Here is a 14,183-nt window from a genome sequence, read left to right on the forward strand (position 1 = left end):
GGTAGACTTCCAAGAGACTGCTCCTCCACCAAAGTGAAGACATATCCACTCGTGAATTTTGTCTCATCTGAATCACTAATCCAGTTAGCATCACTGTATCCTTCTAATACAGGAGGAAAACCATTATAATGTAAACCATAGGCTATATTGCATTTTAGGTATCTCAAAATCCTAAACAAAACATTCCAATGCTCTTTTTCAGGGTTATGTGTATATCTACTTAGCATTCCTACTGCAAAAGCTATGTCTGGTCTAATGCAGTTTGTTAGATACATAAGGCTACTAATTATTCTGGAATATTCCAATTGAGACACACTATTTTCTGTATTCTTCATGAGAGTCACACTAAGGAGTACTGACAGGTAAATGTCCAAATGGTTAAACTTTCTCAATATCTTCTCAATGTAATGAGATTGTGATAATATAATAATATCATTTTTCATGGTTACTTCAATACCGAAGATTATACTGGCCTCTCTTAAGTCTTTCATGTCAAACTTAGATAACAAGAATTTCTTAGTTGCATTAACTAATTTAATATTAGTTTCAAAAATAAGCATGTCATCAACATAAAGGCATATAATAACATAATCATTACTAAAAATTTTACTATATACATATCTATCTACATCATTTATATGATAACCATTTGATTTTAAAATACCATCAAATTTTTCATGTCATTGTTTAGGAGCTTATTTTAAACCCTATAGTGATTTAATTAGTCTACATACTTTATTTTCTTTACCTGAGATCTTCTAACCCTCAGGTTACTCCATATATATTTCTTCTTCTAAGTCTCCATTTAAGAAAGCCGTCTTAACGTCCAACTGGTGTACCACTAATTTATATATGAAGGCTATCGTTATTAAGACTCTAATAGTTGTAATCCTAGTTACAGGGGAATATGTATCAAAGTAATCTATTCCTTCCTTTTGTTTAAAACCTTTCGCTAGCAACCTATCTTTAAACTTATCAATAGTTCCATCTGGTTTTAATTTCTTTCTGAACACCCATTTACAGCATATTGGTTTGTTTCTAGGTAGTAGGTTTACAAGTTCCCAAGTGTTATTAAATATAATACATTCTAGCTCATCATTTATTGCTTCCTTCCAAAAGGTTGCATCTAAAGAGTTAATTGCTTCTATATAAGTTGTAGAATCTTTTACTAAGAAGGTGAAAAAATCATCTCCTAGGTTAGTTTCTCTTCTAACCCTAGTACTTTTTCTTGGTTGTATCTTTTCTACTACTTTCTCGTAAGCATTTTTACTAGTAGACGCAATATCTGATTCATTGACTTCCTCTATTCCTATAGATTTAGATTTCATATGGAATACGTTCTCAAAGAACTCTGCATCCCTAGCTTCTATAATTGTATTAAGATCTATAATATTATCCTTAGATTTTAAAACTAGAAACCTGTAGGCCGCACTGTTTTGTGCGTGCCCTATAAATACACAGTCAGTCGTTTTAGGACCTAACTTTCTTTTCTTAGTTTCAGACAATCCTACTTTAGCAAGACACCCCCACACTTTAATATATTTATAACTAGGAACATGATTCTTCCAAAGTTCATATGGTGTTAGTTTAGAAGATTTAGAATGAATCTTATTTAAGATATAACAAGCAAATAAAATTGCTTCTCCCCACATATTTGAGGGTAAGCCTGAACTGTTTAACATGACATTCATCATCTCTTTTAAAGTTCGATTCTTATGTTCTGTTATTCCATTCTGTTCTGGTGTATAAGGAGCTGTAGTTTCGTGAACTATTCAAATTTTTTTCACATAATTTTCTAAATTGAGAAAATTCATATTCACCTCCTCTATCTGTTCTAAGTCTTTTAATTTTTATATTTAACTGATTTTCAACTTCAAGTTTATATTTAGAAAGAGCATCTAAAGCTTTATCTTTGTTTCTTAACAAATATACTCTAGTGAACATAGAGTAGTCATCTACAAAAGTTATATAATATCTTTTTCCACCTCTAGACATGTGATTTCTAAAATCACCTAAGTTACCGTGTATTAACTCTAATAGAACAGATGATCTTTCTATTTGTTTAAAGGGTTTTCTAATGAATTTTGATTCGACACATGTTTCACATTTATCGAATCATTCATTAGATATATTAGGTAATAAACCTAATCTTTTCATTTTCTTTAAAGATACTATATTCACATAACATAATCTACTATGTCATAGATAAAAAGGTTCAACGATATAAACAAAACTGAATGTCTTCTTATTATTATCATTGGATACATTTATAATGAATAAACCATCGCTACAGTACTCCTTACCAACAAAGGTTTCATTCTTAGTCATTACAAACTTATCTGAATCAAATACTAACTTGACACCAGCCTTATTGAGGAGCGAACTAGAGACCAAGTTTCGTCTAATGTCGGGCACATGTAGGACATCATTCAACATCAGAGTCTTTCCATAAGTGAGTTTCAGAAGTACTTTCCCTTTCCCTACCACTGGAGACGTTCTAGCATTACCCATGAACACCTGTTCATCATCTCCTGATACTTGGTAGAAGATAAACATGCTACGATCCTTGTACACGTGCCTAGTTGCACCAGTGTCTAGCACCAACTCTAAGTTGTTTGCAATGAAGACTTCTGACACCACAACTACTACCATGTCAGACTTATTGTCTGTTTCTGTAAGATTAGCCTGCGGCTTATCTTTGTTTTTCTTAAGTTTATAGGTTTTGACATGATGCCCAGACTTTCCACAGTTGTAGCAGTTTCCTTTTTTCTTGAATTGATTGTTTGCATTCTTCTTTTTGAGCCTGCATTCATTTGCGTAATGTTCAGGTTTTTCATAGTTATGACAGTTGCCTTTTTTCTTATTATTTGCCCGACTTGATTCCACAAGATTCGTCTTTGAATCTATCTCATTTTTATTTTCTTTTTGGTCCCTGATTCTATTGGCCTCCTCTATTCGTATGTGTACGATAGTGGTTTCCAAAGAAACATCGTTCTTTTTATGTTTCATTCTATTCTTATATTCTTTCCAGGAGGGCGGTAACTTTTCTATTAGTACTCCTGACAGAAACACTTCATCCAACTTAATTCCTTCTGTTGATAGTTCGTGAACTAGACTTTGAAAATCGTGAATCTGATTTGTAATAGGTATATCGTCTGTCATTTCATAATGAAGGAAATTAGCAATTGCATGTTTCTTAGCGCCTGCATCTTCTAATATGTATTTCTTTTCCAAAGCAGTCAATATGTCTTTAGCAGACACGTAAGAAGCATACACGTCATATAGTTCGTTAGATAAATAGTTTAGAATATAATTTTTACAATTATTTTCATCTGTTACTTCAGTTTGATTTGCTGGATCTATAGTAAATGATTCAGATAAAATGTATGAAACTTTCAAGGTGGTCAGAGCGAACATCAGCTTCTGTTTCCATCGTTTAAATGATTGTCCAGTGAACGGTTCGATTTTGGCTAACTCAGTAGAAGCATTTACTGATACTATAGCCATAGTATATGTAATTCAACAAATTCGATTTCAAGATTGTTGGAATATTTAGTTGAATTAACTATTAAAATCGAGAACCAAAAAAGGAAAATAAAATTTTAAGAAAGAATAACTTATTGAATTGAGTCGAGGCGTGACTGAGTCACTCGGCTTGAAATCGAATTTGCTCCCCTTAGACAGCGTCCCAAGTGCAACAGGTTTCAAGAGCAATCGACCTCGAGGATACAACGACTATGACCCGGTCCCAGCGGTGCACTCACTGTACACGGGCTCGAACCACTTGCAGTTTAATCCGAAAGTGCTGAGTTGACTCAGCGATGAACTCAGTAGAAAAATGCTTAAAACCTAATATCAGAGAGCGTTTTATAATAGAAGAATTTTTCGTATATTGAAACTGAAATTGGTAGTCTTTATATAGACTCCGAAGTGGTGCATAAGCACCCTTTACAAAAAGTTAAGTCCGTTGGGTTTAAACCCAATAGGGGCGACCAACCGGAAGGGATGCATCTCTCTGGTTTAAAACAAACAAGCGCAAGTGCGAGTACACTCTCACACATACAGTCTTGCGAGTACCCATACACACACCCACACGAGTACACTCACACCGCACCCGCACCCGCGCCCATGCCCAGCCCAGCTCGTCCCGTCGCGTCGCGTCGCATCGCGCACGCGCATGCGCACACGCACACGCACACGGACTTGGCTCGGCACGGCACGGCTCGGCTCGACTCGGCGTGCGCGTGTGTATGGTCAATGGCATAGATTAGAGACATGCCCCGTGAAAGTGGCTCAAGCCCTAGGCAAAAAGACTATCTTATATACAAGATAGTTTACTTTGTCAAATCCGATGTGGGGCAAAACCCACAACTCAAAAGTACCACAACTTTTCAAAAATGGAGGGAAATCACCAAAAATTTGAAAATTCAAATTTTAATATTATTTTAAAACAAAATATAACGTAGATTGTGATTTCACCGATTCCAGTACTCTCAGGTCGTTTAGGTTTCGTATGGATCTTAATGTAATATTTTGTTTTAATACTAATGGGCTGGCGAATGGTGGTTTTGGATTTCAAAAATATGCCAGCATCTATCTTTGATTCGACGGTTGTGGGTGGTTAGGAAGGTCCATAGGGGCTTGTGGGTCCCACAATTCCAAGGTTTCGATCATGTAGATTGGTGGTTTTTGTAGAGTGGGGTTGCGGTGGTCTTTCCGCAGCTCGTAACAATGCTAGTATAAACTCAGACACTTCCAGCAGCGTGGTGGAACTCTTTAGTCTTCCTGACATTCCTAGCGAGGGTCGGAATTTACTCCGTCCTAGTTTGGACGGTCCAGATAGATTCTAAGTTTTCGGTGGAAGATTGGAAACGGATTGGCTACTCCTGCAACCAACCCGTGGCTGGTTGTCGGTGCTCCGTGGGCCGTACCATGATGTATATGTTTCATCCATTCAGTTCATCCATTTTTAAAGATCATTTTAAGTCTTGATGCTAAAATTAGAGGTATATAAATCTCAGGTGGTCCACACCACATGAAAACAATAGTGATTGGATATCCACCATTAAAATCCTCCTAAGGCCCACTGTACTGTTTATTTGATATCCAATCTGTTGATTATGTCATACAAGCCCAGATGAAGGGAAAAAACAAAAATAAGTTTGATCCAAAGTTTTTATGGCCCCAAAATGTTTTTAATGGTCGACGCTCATTCCACACTGTTTCCTATAATGTGGTCCACTTGAGATTGGGATATACTTCATTTTTTGTCTCATACTGGAAAATGATCTTTAAAAATAGATTGACAACATAGATGAAATAAATACATCATGATGGGCTCACATAGCACCAACCATCAGCCATTGGCTGGTGCAGGGGAGCAGCCAATCCGTTCCCAATTTTTAGAGGAGAGTTTTGACGTGGATTTCCTCCGAAAGCCTTTTGCATGAAGTTGCTGCACAAGGATTCTGGCGGGGGTTTGTGAGCAATCAAACTTGTACATCCCTTTTTCGACCTCATTTTAATATATGCTACAAAAAAACGTGTAGGATCCAAAACTTAAGTGGGCCATGGGAAACCAAATAGTGGGAAAGGAATGCCCACTGTTGAAACGTTCCTAGGCTCTGCCTTGCTGATTATATGCCATCTCAACCGTTTATAATGTCATTTTCACTCACATAAACTTTTATGGCCATATAAATGTTTCAACGGTAGTCATTAAATCTCTACTATTTCCTCTCGTGTGACCTACTTGAGTTTTGGATCCTCCTCATTTTTTATCTAACATCATAAAATGAGCTTCAAAAATAGATAGAGGGGTTGGATTTCTCACAAACATCGGATTACGCCCCACACAGAATCCTTCTGCGGGAGCTTCAGCTGGCTTTAACAGGAAATCCGCGTCCGAGAGTTTAGGGGTAGCGGATTGCGTACCGAGTAACTCAGGGGCGCGATTTGGATACTGACCTTTAGCAAAAGCGCTACTGACGTCACTAAGCTCTGTGAACTCCGCCATGAAGCATGTGTTGTATCTATACCGTCCAACCATTTTTAGAGATCATTTTATGGCATTACATAGAAAATGATAATGATCTAAGTTTCAAGTGGACCCACCACAGAAAACCGTGTGAGCAGTCACACCCACCGTTGAAACATTTATAGGGGCCCACCGTTATGTAGTCTTGGGATACAACCTATTCATAAGTTAACATATAGATAGATGAAGTGAAAACAAAAATATCATCTTGATTGGAAACTACTGTGGCCCCTAAGAAGTTTTGAACGGTGGATGTCACTGTCCCCACTATTTTCTCTGGTGGGGTCGGCTTGAACTTTAGATCTACCTTATTCTCTTTGTAATGCCATAAAATGATCTCTAAAAATGGTTGGACGGTATGGATACAACACATGCATCATGGTGGGGTCCACTGGTGACGTCATTGGCTACTGACCTTGTCAGTATCCAATCGGCGGCCGTAACTCGGTACCATTAGCGTACTGAGTAAACTCCGTTAGGTCCACATTTATTTATTTTATCTACTCCGTTCATACATGTTAACAGATAATTTAGGGCTTGATCCCAAAACGGAAGCATATCCAAAGCTCAAGTGGACAACACCACATGAAATAGTGTGATTGAACATCTACCGTTGAAAATTTTTTTTTAGCTACGGAAGTTTTGGATCAAGATGATGTTTGTGGTTTCTCTTCATCCATATCTTTGTGATCTTATGAAGAGGTTGGATGACAAATAAACATTACTGTGGGCCCTAAAAGGTTTCAACAGTGGAAATCATTATTCCACACTGTTTACTATGGAATGGTCCAATTGAGCTTTGGATTTATTTAAATTTTGAGATCAACCCTTAAAATTAGCAGGAAAAATGGATGGACGGTGGGGATAAACCACATACATTCACAATGGGCCCAACTGAGTTTACTCAGTAAGATAAATGTTAATTGAGTAACTAAGTACGCAATCCGATTTCTGTTCGGGGGGTTTTATTGCCGTCGATGGCTTATCACACCCACGGATTTTTTTTTGTTATCTTCGCATGTGATAGGTGGGGTCCAATGGTGATCTTTCAGGAAATCTGCCCCCTTCACCGACTTCAGCTCGCCGTGTGGGCCCATGATTCCGAGTTTGAAGTAGATCCAATTTTTGGGTGGGTCACACAAACCGCTAAAGCATTTGATGGTGTTCACTCGTTGAAACAATTCTACTTATGTTGCACTGCACTTGTTATTTATGGATTTACCATCTGTTTTTCAATTGACTCTTGATATCCGTTGCATTGGGGTGTACCGTCCAAATGTCCTGAAATTTGATGGGTATCCCTTATTTTCTATCCTCTTTATGTTGGCCTGGTTTGAACCCCGATCTCCAAAGGACAACGAAGATGTGTTCCTAATGGTTCATATTGTTCAAAGGCCTTAGATGTCATTTTTATACATTTAAAGGAGAAGTTAAGGGGTAGTGTTGGTGTGTTCCTTACGATATTCATATTGGGCAGTTGTTCTATTGTTTGGATGGTCCGTTAGGTGGATCCAACTTTGATGAATGGTCAAATGATATATTAAAAATAGAAAAACTCGATAGTTACTACTATGATCATTTATGTAGTTGGGTGTATGGTTAATTTTGTAAATGAATGAACATAAGTAGGTTTTTGGAGTGATCAAGGGATATACTATATTTATCGTTAGGTTCAAGTGACTTGTTCACATGTGTAAGTTCCTCATATTGTAGTTCTGATGGTGGGTTAAGTATATTCATAAGTAGTGAATAAGATGAACAGATTAGAATCTCGATTCGATACATGTACAGACAGATGTAGAGACTAGATAGTTGGTTTACTATGATCAGGTGGTCCAAAATCAAAGTGGATGGTTATATATATTTATATAATGGTGAATAGTTGACTGAACGGTTGGCTATGATGGACATGTGAGAATACTTGATTATTTAATGGTCCGTTCTTGAAAATCAACAGTCAGATAACTTAATTTATGGATGAAGATTACTCTCAACGGTCAGATTCATGTTGGAGAATAGATGTTGGGTTAGGATAGCTAAATTGGTATTGTACACATATACATGCTAAGTTAAATTTTATGATAACACTCGAGAACTTTCAATACTTAAGTATTAAAAATTTCAGGGTGTTACATTGTCCTATCTCTATGCATATCTATGCCGATAACCCTCTTTTCAGCCTCAGATCTTTTATATCGAATGTTCCTAGTAACCAAGTCTTCAATACATCAATATCAGACATATTATGACTAGCGATCAAAATATCATCAACATACAATAACATGATGATAAACTTACTATCACTCAGTGTCTTGTAATAGACACAGTGATCGTATTCACTCCTAGTAATTTCTTACTCAACATGAAAGAATCAATTTTTTTATATCACTGCTTAGGCGATTGTTTTCAGTGGTACAACGACTTTGTTAACCTGCAAACTTTGTTCTTTGCTTCTTTAACTTCGTAGCCTTCTAGTTGCTTCATATAGATATACTCTTCCGATTTCCCATGCAGGAATGCAGTATTCATGTTTATCTGTTCTAGTTCAAGATCGTATTGAGCAACCAGTGCTAACACGAATCTGATAAATACTTGTTTTGCAACTGGTGTGAATATCTCTATGAACTCAATGCATTCTCTCTAATCTTAATCCTTCGCTACCAATCTCATTTTGTATCTATCTTATTTTCTTTTAAATAATCATATGCATCTGATCATTTTTTAGCCCATTGGAAGTTCCACCAGCTCCCATATGTTGATTTTGTACAAAGAGTCCATCTCATCGTCCATTGTCACCTTTCACTTTTATGCATCGGGCTCATCAAGAGCCTCCTTAATAGTAGACAGGTCTCATTCATCTATAATGAAGGCATATGCGATATTACAGTTGTCCTTGTATCTTGTCGGTAACCTACAATCTCGGAGAGGATTTCTTCTCATAGGTGATTGCTCCACCTGCTCCCGTACCTCTGTCTGCGCATTCGTCTCTACCTGAGTATCACCTGTATCAATTTGGACATCTACAACCAACCTCTCTGCTTCCTTTTACACCTCCTCATTATTCTTGTGGAATATGGAGCTTTCGTAAAACCTAACGTCACGGCTAGTAATGATTTTAGATGTGATCTGGTCATATAACCTGTAATCTTTCACACCAACACCATAGCTAATAAATATGTATTTCTTGGCTCTATAGTCTAGCTTATCTCTTACAACTGACGGTATATGAGAATAAGCATCACATCCAAATATGTACAAATCTGAGTAGTCAACCTTATGATCACTCCACACTTCCTCTAGTGAGCAACATCAATATCAAAATAACCGTGTCACCGAACTTGTTCGATCTGAGTTCGATTCGAGTTGGGGTTCGATCCGAGTCAATTTAATCATTGACGAGATAGAACTCGGCTTGAAACTTTTTCGAGCTCCAAAAATCAGCTCGACTCGGCTCGAACTCAGTTTTGAACCGAGTCGAATCGAGCTTTTTCGAGTCGAGAGCTAACTCAGTTCGTGTATTGCTCTACGTACATGTATTGTGTCAGCTCAAAAGCCTAATGCAAAGTATAAGGAAAAGGCTGAAAAACATCAGCGTCAGAAATTATTTGAGTACCATAAGCGAAATCCCTTGAGTAACTCAAGGACGAGTTTTTTTTTTTAATTATTATTTCCAAGTGGAGAGGTTTGATGTAGAACACGACACAAATACATTCCTAACATGGTTGGACCAAAAGAAGGTGGACCGTAAATTGATCATAACTTTTGATCTGAATATCGTTATGGGGCGTATAACCTATCAATCTTTATTGAAACAAGCCATCCGAGGTTAACCAACCCACAAAGTAAGTCGCGTTTGTCCGTTTTGTCAGAAAACGCACACTTTCATCTCAAACTGAAATTTTAAGGATAATTTCACTATTTTTAGTAATTCTGAATTTTTTAATATTTTCTTATTTTTGGAGTTTTAGATTTTCTTTTTAAAAAAAAACAAATTGTAATCATGCTAGGACTCTTCTAACAAAAGTTTATTTGAAATTTTTATTTTTAGGAATTAAGATTTAGAAGAGATTTACTAGAATTCTGATTTTTATTAGAGTTTGAATTTTGCTATTTTTAGTAATTATGATTTTTTTTTTCTATATAGATATATACACATTAGAAAATTATCAATCAAATTTCAAATTTCTAAAATTTATTTCTATTTTTTTATTTTCCCCAGTGGATTCTAGGTAACTCTGTGAGGACTCTGGAGAAGCTCTGTGGATTCAGAGTAGTTATCCGATTGAGGAAGATGGTGATCGATCTCATCACGTTCATTCCTATGTCAATATCATAGCACAAATACCTCCTCCGCCAGCTTTGTTAGAATGGTGTCATACTCCTTAAGCGTTGTCTTATCGTCGTTGCTTCCACCTCCAACCCAGCACCAACAGCTTCTGTACTTTCAACCACAGTGCAGATGACCTGCTTTCGCCAATAAAGTCTAGTAATGAAATGAGAACATTGCATGTGTTATATGCACACATAGGATACTGTTGAGGGTCAAATATTGCATATCAGACCCATTTATTGTATGGATTTACAAGCATGACACCGTTTAATAGCCTAATTTAATTGTATTTGTGATGTAGGGCGTCTTCATGAGCTTGGACTGGGAAAGGACACTAAAAAGCATGGATTTACCGATCTGATGACACTAAAGCATGGGACGGACTCCTGGGGATTGGGATCGACGATTTTACACAGCCGAGATCCGGAAAAAATCGAGAAACTGAAGCTCAAGTGGCCCAAAAGTCGGCCAGAATGCAAGATCATAGGTTTCTCACCATCCGTTTGTCCCGAAATTTCATACACGGCCTGAAGAACATAAATTAACCGTACATGCAGAATTTCGGCCGTTGTATCCTGGTGGAAGTGGCCTAATGGATAGATCATCCCTCGGAATCATGATTCTGGGCCCACCTGTTGTTTGGATCTGCTTCATCTCCGGTTTCCACGGTCTGAATGATGTGACAGAATGGATGGACGGAGCGGATTTCATTTATACATCATGATGGACCCCACAAGGAGCATGCGAGTGCATAGACGGTGCACTCCTGCGGTGCACCGAATCCCTACAAAAGGGTCAGCCACCGCTGACCCGCGTCCTCTTCAAAAACGCAAACAGCGTTTTCGCTGTCGTCCGCCGATCCTCCTCAGTGGGGCCCACTCGACACCTGAAGTGATGATCCGAACCGTCCATTGTATCAAGAGGGTGGGCGTGAACATCGCCTAGGTGGCGTAATCTCAGAAGATAATGGAGAGTGGATTTCAACTGTTAAAACGGATGATTAACGGTGGAGCGAAAGAATCAGTGGGCCACACGGAATTCAACATGAAACCAGTCAAATCTTACTGGTTTTTCGACGCAAATCGAATGGTCGGAGTGGATCTTACACACGGCACCAACCAGAGGCTCGCCGCCTTGACAGCGCCCGACCGCGCACGCTCTGCTGCGTAATAGAGGCTGCGGACGATCTTAGTGGGCCATTATCACGGACCAAATCATCAATCCGGTCCGTCCATCATGTAGAGGGACTCAATGTTGTCAGAACCATGCTGACCGTTTTCAGCCATTCACGCATACGTGGCCGCTACAACGATCACAAAAGGACCGTTCGAATATCATTACAACAGGAATTCTTCCATGGGCAGCATCAACAGAGGATCAAAACAGACCATGATCGGTCGAAATTCTGAGGAGAAGCTGTTGGACGGCATGGATCTATCAAATGATAGATAAAGTGGGCCCCACCAAACATTCTGACGCAGAAAGTCTCTCTGCTGCATGATTCAGAGCCCAGTCCTATCACAAACCGCTCCAGCTTTCGCAGTAGAGTCCGGCCAGGACTTCACAGCAGGAGATGAGAAGAAAGATAAAAGGAGGAAGGAGTGCAGCTGCTGTGCATGGCTGGGTCTTGAGGTTGCAACGTGGGTTGCTGCTGGGAGAGGAAAAGAAGAAGGAAGGAAAAGAAGAAAGGGAGGAGAAGAAACGTGAAGGTCGACAGTTTGGCTGGACTGGAGGCTGACATGTTCAATCTGGATTTCCTTATTTCCTTCCGGGCTTTTTCTTTTTGAGTTTTTATCTTCTGATGGATCATATGGAGATTAATCCATCCATGTCAGGCTAAAACTTCTTAGCTAGGGCTAAGAGGTGAAGCTTGTAGCGTGATGGGATAAGTCTTCGCTTGCGCCTTTGTTTAGACTGAATTGATTTTGATTTAATTTTATTCGGGGAATGTTCTTTTTGTCTTTAATGGTCTGTTATGACTAAAATTACAATGGATCTGCAATGGCCTTGAGTGTTCCTTTCCCTTTTTTTTGTTTATGAAGTCAGGAAGCCCTGTTGTTCATCATTGCTCCATGGGCATGGTCGGATGACAGTACCCTTCCTGATCCTCATACATGGTTGATTGGTTGGTAATTAGTTTAATTCTGTTGTTTGCTTTGTCTCCTGGGCATGGTTAGATGATGGAATCCATTCTAATTCATATACCTTTCATCTCTTGAAAATCAGATCAGGTAGGTTCAGTTTGATTTTCATAAATATTAATGCAGGCATAATTTCTCCCTGATCTCTACAAGTGGATCCTCTGAATCCCTAGTTTCCTTCCTCTGAATTATTTAAAGTCTTAGATAATTCTTTCACAATTATTTCTTAAATTTTATTTGGTTTAGATCACATCTTAGTCTAGTTCTAGTTCTACTTGGTTTCAGATAACGTACAGGTATCGGTCCCTGTGGATTCGACCTCGTTCTTACCGAGTTTATTACTACATCACAACCCTATACTTGGGGAGTGAACAAGTTTTTGGCGCCGTTGCCAGGGAATGATGGTTACTTTTTTTAGGATTAGTTTAAGATTAGGATTTTACTGACCTTAGTTTTATTTATTTATTTATTTATTTCTATTTGAGTTCAAAACTAACTTGTTTCCTATTTTGTAGGATCTGGACATAAGTTTCTCAATTGGTAATTCCTTCCTAATCTCTCTCCTTTTTCATATTTTTAGAATTAGGGTTTAAATTTTAGAAATTTTCTAATTCTAGCACTTTTAGAATCTAATTTATTTTCCTAATTTATTTTAGAATATTTTTTTAGGAACTAACCTTCTTATTTTGTAGGCCTTTAAGATAGAAATTTCTAATTTGGTAAGCTCTTTCCCTACTTCCTATCTTTCAGTTCTCTTTTAATAATCTACTCTCTAGTTTAGATCTTTCCTAATTTACTTTAGAAATTTCCACTTTCTTTTAAGAATTCCTCCTTTTAGAAATTAATTTACTGCTATTTTTCTTTGTAAAAATCTAACTTATTTTGTTTTATTTTGCAGGGTTTTAACCTAGGACTTCAATTTGGTAATTTCTTTCCAACTCTCTCTTTCTTTCTAGATTTTCTTTCCTAGGGTTAAGTTTTTAACTGAGGGCTGCGAGTGTTTTCATGCCCAAGTGGGCCCCTAACAATACTCGACGTATCTTGACTGAAGGAAGATTGGTTAAGGGGTTGACTATCCATTGCAGGACTAGACACCACTCGAAATCCCCTGAGTTAAGTAAAGTTATGGCTGAAGACCAATCTCCTCTACTTCCACCCAGGGTGGAGGATACCCAAGATGAGAATGAGGTGCAACAGCACCCCCGCCTCGTACTTTACGAGATTATCTACAACCGGCGGGAGTGAGTACGCCCTCATGCATGATTTTTCCTGAAAACACAGGACAAATGGACATCAAGCCAGGAGTTATCCAACTCCTTCCCAAATTCCATGGACTTGAATCTGAAAGTCCATATTTACATTTGAAAGAGTTTGATGAAATAATAGCTACATTATGTTTTCCTAATGTATCCTTAAATATCGAGGTGAATCTTAATGTTGACAAGTCGAGATTAGACTCTACATTTATAGATCTCAATAGTTAGAATTTTTCTAATTAATGGAATAATACTTAAAAAATTCTTCCCACATCATAAAACGATTACCCTCAGAAAAGCGATCATGAACTTTGCCCAAAAGGAAGATGAAACATTCTTTCAATGTTGGGAAAGGTTCAAAGATTTGGTCAGTTCATGCCCACAACACGGATTTGAAACATGGCGCATTACAAATTTTT

General features: G+C 38.0%; 1 long non-coding RNA gene and 1 other non-coding gene across 2 annotated transcripts in view; both read right to left on the bottom strand.

Annotated features, from left to right (window-relative positions):
* LOC131239367 (uncharacterized) overlaps positions 1 to 14,183 on the bottom strand; it is a 46,273-nt gene that overhangs the window by 13,186 nt on the left and 18,904 nt on the right. The gene's annotated exons all lie outside the window — the stretch shown is intronic.
* LOC131241808 (small nucleolar RNA R71) lies at positions 14,051 to 14,157 on the bottom strand. The gene has a single exon (XR_009169377.1). It is a non-coding gene; the product is annotated as a small nucleolar RNA R71 (small nucleolar RNA).

Source organism: Magnolia sinica, chromosome 3 (genome assembly GCF_029962835.1).
Source record: "Magnolia sinica isolate HGM2019 chromosome 3, MsV1, whole genome shotgun sequence".
Classification (NCBI taxonomy): domain Eukaryota; kingdom Viridiplantae; phylum Streptophyta; class Magnoliopsida; order Magnoliales; family Magnoliaceae; genus Magnolia; species Magnolia sinica.